An 8817-nucleotide genomic window follows, 5' to 3' on the forward strand; every position below is an offset into this window, starting at 1 on the left:
TTTGATATTTGTCTTGTTCAAATGCTTAGCACACATGTAAAAGCCACTCAAAAAGGGTTTTCAGGATCTGTCATTCTAAATTCCAAGCATGGCACACTGACCCTGAGATTTTTTTTGGTTGTGGTGGCAAAATACACATAAAATTTACCTTTTTAACCATTTTTAACTTTACAGTTCAGTGCCATTAAGTATATTCATATTGTTGTGCAACCATCTCCACCATCCATCTCTAGGATTTCCTTCCTCCCCCAGCCCTGGCTACCATTCTACTTTCTATCTCTGAGTTTGATGACTCTAAGTATCTCATATAAGTGGAATCATACAATATTTGTCCTTTTGTGACTGGCTTATTTGATGCAGCATAATGTCTTGTAGGTTTATCCATATCATAGCATGAGTTAGAATTACATTGCTTGTAAGGCTATTATAATGTATATAATTATGTACTATCATGTATTATGATAGTGTGTGTGTATTATTGCTGGATCATATTGTAATTCTACTTCTATTTTCTCAAAAAATCACCATACCATTTTCCACAGCAGCTGTACTGTTCTACATTTTCACCAGCAATGATTTCCACCTTTTTTCACATCCTTCCCAACACTTATTTTTGTATCTTTTTGGATAATAGCCATCCTAATGGTATGAAATGATCTCTCACTGTGGTTTTGATTTGAATTTGCCTAATGACTAGATATGGAGCATCTTTTCCTTGTGCTTAGTGGTCATTTGTTTATCTTCTTTAGAGATGTCTATTTTAGTCCTTTGTCCATTTTAAGTTGGATTTTTTATTGTCGAGTCGTGGTTTTTAAAAATATATCCTGGATATTGATCCCTCATCAGATATACAATTTGTGAATATTTTCTCCCATTCTGGGGGTTACCTTTTCAATCTGTTGATAGTCTTTTTATGAAAAAAATTTTTAATTTTGATAAAAGCCCAATTTATCAATTTTTTTCTTGCCTTTGCTTTTGGTGTATATCCAAGAAATCATTGTCAAGTCCAATGTCATGAAGTTTTTCTCCGATGTTTTCTTCTAAGGGTTTTATAGTTTAGCTCAAACATCTAGGTCTTTGATCCATTTTTTATATAATTTTTGTATGTGGTGAAAGGTAAATGTCCAAATTTATTTTTTTGCATCTGGAGATCTATTTTTTCTAACACCATTAGTTGAAAAGACTGTCCTTTCCCCCATTGGTCTTGCCACCCTAACCGAAAATCATTTGACCATAGAGAGGGTCCCAGCTTATGACTTTTCAATTTTAAAATGGTGTGAACGCATTTAGTAGAACTCATACTTTGAATTTTGATCTTTTTTTCCAGGCTAGCAATATGCTGTGTGGTACTGTCATGATGCTGGGCAGTGGCAATGAGCCAGAGCTCCCACTCAGCCACATGATTGCAAGGGTAAACAACTGATACTCTTGTAACTATTCTGTGCCAATGCAACCATTGCTTTTTCACTTTCAGTATCGTATTCAATAAATTGGATAATATATTCAACACTTTATTATGAAATAGCCTTTGTGTTAGATGATTTTGCTCAACTGAAAGCTAACGTAAGTGTTCCGAGCATGTTTAAGGTAGCTTAGGCTAGCCTGTGATATTTGATGGGTTTAGGGGTATTAAATACATTTTTGATTTGTGGTATTTTCAACTTATGATGGGTTTATCTGGACATAATCCCATCAAAAGTTGAGGAAGATCTGTTATGTGAGGGCTTTTTTCTGGGTTCTTTATTCTATTCTATTCTATTCTATTCTATTCTATTCTATTCTATTCTATTCTATTCGTCTATATTGTCTGTTTTTAAGACTGTATCATGCTGTATTGATTGCCATAGCATCATAGTAGGTTTTGAAATCAGCAATGTGAGACCTCCAACTTTGTTCTTTTTCAAGATTGTTTTAACTATTTGGGGTCCCTTGATATTCCATATTAATTTTAGGGTGATGTTCTATTCCTGAAAAAAAATGTTGAGATTTTTATAGGAATTGCATTAAATCTGTAGACAATTTTGGATAATATTGACATCTTATAAATATTAAGCCTTCTAATGAACATGGGATGTCTTGCCATTTACTGATGACATTAATTTCTTTCAGCAACATTTTGTAGTTTTTCAGTGTATAAGTCTTCCACCTTTTTGGTTAAGTTTATTCCCAAGTATTTTATTCTTTTTGATACTATTGTGAATTGAATTTTCTTAATCTCCTTTTGAATTGTTTATAGATTGTATAGAAACACTACTGAGGCACGTGGGTGGCACAGCTGGTTAAGCGTCCAACTCTTGGTTTCAGCTCAGGTTGTGATCTCAGGATCCTGAGATCAAGCCCTGCATCTGACTCTGAGCTCAGTGCAGCTTCTTGAGACTCTCTCTCCCTTTCCCTCTGCCCCTCCCCTGCTCAGATAAACAAATCTTAAAAAAATAAAAACAAAAACAAAAACAAAAAAAACCACACAACTGATTTGTGTGTGTTGACTTTGAATCTTGCGTGTGTTGATATTTTTAGGATTTCCTACATAAAAGATCTTGTCAGTTATGAACAGAGATAATCTTATTTCTTCCTTTCCAATTTGTGTGCCATTTCTTTCTTTCTTTTTCTTGCCTAATTGTTCTGGCTAGAACTTCTGGTACTGTGTTGAACAGAAGTGGTGAATTTCATAGTGGATATCCTTAACTTGTCCCTGATCTTAGAAGAAAGGTTTCATTGTTTTTTTTTCACCATTGAGTATAATGTTAGCTGCAGGTTTTTTATATATGGCTTTTGTTATGTTGAGGTAATTTCTATCTAGTCTTGGTTTGTGGAGTGTTTTATTATGAAAGATGTTGAATTTTGTCAAATGCTTTTTATGCATCAGTTGAGATTTTGTAACCAGGGAAATGGTTCTGAGTCTCAGCCCAAAAGATAGTGGGAGAGTTCTCAGCAATTAACAAATAGGTTTTGTTTCATAGGATGTTCTCTTTTATACTTCTTAGGAAAGCCAACCACTATTTTTAGTTGCATCAACCAGAGGTTGATATTCTCCTTCCTTCACCTGGTTATTGTTTTCTTATGCCCAGCAATAGCTAACTATAGCATCCTTTCTTTCTTGCTAACAACTAGAAGAAAAAGCAAATCAATTTAGGCTTATCAATAACTGGCTAGAAATCATTTTTATGGGATAAATTTAATTTTTAAGTGATCATACAGTAAAACTGACTTTTTCAGTAGTGTATAGTTCTATGAATAAACACATGTACAGACTGATATGACTACCACCATGACCAGGATACAGAAGAGTTCCATTGTCTCTTGCATTCTATCCCTTTATCGTCACACCCTCCCTCTATCTTGAATTCCTGGCAACCACTAATTTTTTTTTTTAAGATTTTATTTATTTATTCATGAGAGACACAGAGGGAGAGAGGCAGAGACACAGGCAGAGGGAGAAGCCGGCTCCACGCAAAGGGCCCAATGTGGGACTCGATCCCCGGACCCCAGGATCACACCCTGAGCCAAAGGCAGGCGCTCAACTGCTGAGCCACCCAGGCATCCCGGCAACCACTAATATTCACCATTACTATAATTTGGTCCTTTTGACAATGTCATACAGTAGCATGTTATATCTGTGAGTAGAAGTTAAGTGTGACTGACAATTTTGCTAGCCATCGTTTGAACAGAATTATCTTAAATCATGATGAGCCTGGTGTCATCATCATGGTAGTAGACAATTATCATAAATTCAGGATATTGTGTCATCCTCAGAGCATCAGTCTCTAGAGTTCTATCAGTCTGATGGGAAGAATGTTAGACAAATTTTAAGAGTAATAGTTGAGGACTGGGACTGATCTTTTAGCAATTGGGTCACAAGAGATTATAGGAAGCCAGGTTACCATCTGTGGCACGTGGTCATTTTATGGACTACTACGTATTGTCATCCACATATGAAGGACAGTGCATTAAGCTGAAAACTGCAGGACTGTATAAGAAATGATTTTGAACAAATCATAAAACAGTTGTGTTTTGTTTCTGCTGTGATGGCCAACAAATTAATTTTTAGTCTTTTAGATGAAACAAATCTAGTAGAATAAAATTGAAATAGTCTTATTTTATCTATTAGGATGGTTTTGGCTGAAAGTAACAGAATACCCAGCTAAAAGTGGCTGAAATAATAAGCGGGGGGGGTTTCTTACCTCACATAAAAAAGTTATCTAGAGGTGAGTGGTTCCAGGTCACTGAATCAGTGGTCTCAACAATGTCACAAAGACTCCAGTTCTTTCCATCTTTCATTCTACTGTTCTCAGTATGAAACTTTTGGCCCTCAAGAGTTGTTTCCTCTTGATTGCAAGATGTCCTCATGTCCCCGTACAACTGTATTCATGAGTAGGGAGAAGGTAAGGTGACAAATCTCTTCTCATGTCTGCTTCTTTGTTTTGGAGGAAAAATCTTTTCCCAAATCCCCCCAACCGCTTTCTCTTAAGTTGTATAGGCAGAACTGGGTCCCTTGGCTATTCCTACCTGAAGGCAAAATATATATCTAGCGTTTTGGTATTTATCATGTGGAGTGGTCTTTGACAGGAGGAAGAAAGGCAAGGGAAATACCTTCTGGTAGGTCTGCTTCATCCCACTGTCGTGAAGATTAAATGCAGCAATAGCTGCAGCAATAGCCTTACCCTAACATGGGTAAGGCACATCTGCCTGGACTGCACAAAAAAGGGCTCCATCCTTATTTGTTTTTTCCCTTTCTCCCCCTTCACTTTCCTGCTTTAAAAGAAAGGTGGAAATCCAGAAACTTTGCTCACCTTTCCTAAACAAAGGCATTGCTTGTCTCTTTCATCCCAGCCTTTTTGGAGTTCTGCAGTTCCAGTATCTGCAAGCTCTTTGGAATCTCCCTGACCTCTCGGGAAAGTTTCTGACCTCAGACTGAGGAATACATTTTTATGGGCATCCCATGAGTGTTGATTATAAAAAAGAAACTGAGATGTCAACTGTATTTCAATTAAAAAATAAACTGAGAAATCTTTGTAGAAAAAGAAAGAAAAACACAACAGAATATAAGTTATTTCTACAATGTTAGTCTGCACTAAAAATCAACTGTTTCAGTGGAGTGAAGCCCTCTGAATAAAAAAAGGAGCAAAAGGCACCCCTGTGCCTATCTGTTCTGAATGCTGGCTCTGTGAGCACCATAAGATGTTTCTTGCCATCAGAGCAATGACTTCAATTTTTCCATTCCAACTGTGGTGAAAATGAATAAGAAAACTGTATCCTGCCTCTGGAAGCAGGATACAGGCTCCACACTAATCAAAAAAGGAAGATTCATTATAAAACAATATTTTAATATCCAGGTTCTGAGTCATTTCATGGCCTGCCACAGGATTAGAATGGGGATATTGTACAAGCCCGACCCTTTGGAGGAAAGCTTTTTCCTAAATGAGTTCCTCTTGCTGCTCTCTGATTCACAAATCCAAATCTCACAATTTCACCTCCTTCTCTTTTAATCATATTACCAGATAGCTATTTTTTAAAAAAGATTTTATTTATTCATGAAACACACACACACAGAGAGAGAGAGAGAGAGAGAGAGAGAGAGGCAGAGGGAGAAGCAGTCTCCATGCAGAGAGCCCAACGTGGGACTCGATCCAGGGTCTCCAGGATCAGGCCTGGGCTGAAGGTGGCGCTAAACCATTGAGCCACCCGGGCTGCCCACCAGATAGCTATTTTAAGGGACATGGTGGGGGCTGCAGATAAAACAGGGGCCAGGGCTCATCTGAAAACGCATGAACTGAGAAGTGCCAATGAAATATTGGCACTGAAAACAGGCAAAAGGAGAGTAAAGTTTTTAGAAACCTGGTTAGTAGCAATAAAGACTTAAAAGGGCTGTGCTCTACTTGCCAAACCGAGGTTAATTTAGCAATGGACTTGTGAACCAGTCCTGATGAGAAGTACTCTGAACTGAGCCCCTGAGTGACTCCCCTGGGTCTAAGAAAGGAGAATGGGCTTCCCTGTTGTGCCCTTTGGCGAAGCCAGGTGAAATCTGCTCCACGGTGCTATCATCCATGAACATTCACAGACAAAAAATGTTGACAACCACAGACCATGCTGCTATGGGATTCTGTTGGATACACTGCAAAGGAAAACCACCAGCAGCTGTCTGAAGCTGGGTTTCTTTTATTAACATTTGGTTAATAGAACCTTTGCCGTGAAACAAACCAGATGAAAAACCAGCCTTCATTAGGAAGGCTTGAGTGCAGGCTGGGACAGATTATGTTGTTGTGACCAAGTCAGAAGGTTTTTATCAACTTGCACACTGTTCTGTGCCCAGCATGGACTTAGATGCTCTGGGATCATAGACTGGGAATTGGAAGCTGGGTACTGCCTTGTGGGAGCAGGATCGCTTTGCCTTCAGGGAGGTGTGTGTGGGGTACAGAATGACATTCAGGAAACTGGAAGAAACCTTTGTGAGTGTAGGATTCATGCTCAATTGTGTGGGACAAATATGAGCAGGTTCAAAAGGATAAAAGAATCCATGTCAGATGAGTCCCTTGAGAGCAAGAGCCCCAACTGGCTCATTTTAGTATCTTTAGCGTGTGAATTTGTCACACCAGGTAGGGGTTTAATTGGTAAATTTCAAATAAAGTTCAACTCTATACTCTTATTTGCCCATAATTTCAGTCCTACCCAATTTTATATCCGTCTCTTCCTACACACTTAGAATATATGCCTAAATAAAAGCACCTCAAAACCCCATTAAATGTTCCAAGCTGTCACACTCTCACACACACAGTCACAAGCTCTCATTCTCACTTTTATTCTTTTCTCTTTTGATCTTGTGCTCACTTTTTCTCACCCCAGAAGTGTTTCCAGGAGTTGGAGAGAGAGTAGAGTAGCACCTAGTTTTTCTAAGCCTTCACCTTCACCTAGCAGTTCACAAAAGCACAAGGGACAAAGAATAAGAAAACTAAAGGAAGAAGATGAGGAGTGGGGAGAGAAGAGAAAGGAGAGAAAGAAAACCAGAAAAATCAAGTGATGTGAGTAGGGAGTTAATTGTAAATGATGATACTTTTACCCTAACAAGGAGAAGGAGGATGGCTCCCAGACTCTATAGCAGGGTGAGCGTCTTGCAGAGACTAACTGCTTTGGCTTGCTGACTTGTGGAGAAGCAGAAAAAAGGAAGTCCACTCATATCTCCGTTCTGTCAAAAATTCCAGGGATTCATATTTCTTGAATAGTTTCCCATAGACTTAGGTTGTGAATAGGTCTTCGGGGGTCTTTTCCATTGAGACAATTCTCGTACAAAATGAAATGGGGAGTACTCTTTTGGGAAAAGTCTTGATTACATAGTGAATGCAGATGCCTTCTGTGGTAGTTAATTTTACGTGTCAAGTTGATTGGGGCAGGGTGCCCAGATATTTGGTCAAGCATTATTCTGGATGTTTCCGAAAGGGTGTTTTTGGATGAGACTTAACATTTAAATTGGAGACAAAGGAGGCAGGAATATATGATGAAAACAGAATCTCTTCAATAAATAGTGCTGGGAAAATGGACAACTACATGCAAAGGAATGAAACTGGACCACTTTCTAACACCATATATATATACATGCAGACACATACACATGCAACTTAAAATGGATTAAAGACCTAAATGTGATACCTGAAACCATAAAACACCTAGAAGAGAGTACAGGCAGTAATTTCTTTGACACTGGCAGTAGTGACATTTTTCTAGATATGATTTCTAAAAAGCAAAAATAAACTATTGGGACTATATCAAAATAAAAATCTTTTGGGGCACCTGTGTGGCTCAGTGGTTGAGCATCTGCCTTTGGCTCGGGTCATGATCCTGAGGTCCTTGGATCAAGTCCTACATCAGGGTCCCCGCAGGGAGCCTGCTTCTCCCTCTGCCTGTGTCTCTGCCCGTCTCTCTGTGTCTCTCATGAATACATAAATAAAATCTTTAAAAACAACAACAAAAAATAAAATAAAAAACCTTTGCACAGCAAAGGAAACCATCAACAAGACAAAAAGGAAACTGTCAACAAGACAAACAAGGCAACCTATTGAATGGGAGAAGAGATTTGCAAATGATATATCCTCAAAGGAGTTAATATTAAAAACACATAAAGAACCTACATGACTCAATACCAAAAAACAATCACAGTAAAAAATGGGCTGCAAATGACATATCAGATAAAGGGTTAGTATCCAAACAATAGGTGTTGGCGAGGCTGTGGAGAAAGGGGAGCCCTCCTACACTGTTGGTGGAAATGAAGGCTGATGCAGCCACTCTGGAGAACAGTATGGAGGTTCCTCAAAAAGCTAAAAATAGAGCTACACTATGATCCAGCAGTTGCATTACTAGGTATTTACCCAAGGCTACAAAAGTACCGATTTGAAGGGGCGTGTGCACCTCAATGTCTATAGCAGCATTATTTACAATAGCCAAATTATGGAAAGAGCCCAAATGTCCATCAACTGATGAATGGATAAAGAAGATGTCGTGTATAAACACACACACACCGGAATATTACTCAGCCATCAAAAAGAATGAAATCTTGCCATTTGTGGTATGTGGACTATTACTCAGCCATAAAAAAAGAATGAGATCGTTCCATTTGCAACAATATACATGGACCTTGAGGGTATTACGTGAAGTGAAATAAGTCAGACCGAGAAAGATAAATACCATATGATTTCACTCATATGTGGAATCTAAAAAACACAAAACAGCAAACAAACAAAGAGCAGAATCAGACCTATGAATACAGAGAACAAACTGATGGTTGCCAGGGGAAGAGTGGTGGGTGAGTAGGCAAGATGTATGCAGGGG

Source organism: Canis aureus, chromosome 35 (genome assembly GCF_053574225.1).
Source record: "Canis aureus isolate CA01 chromosome 35, VMU_Caureus_v.1.0, whole genome shotgun sequence".
Lineage (NCBI taxonomy): Eukaryota > Metazoa > Chordata > Mammalia > Carnivora > Canidae > Canis > Canis aureus.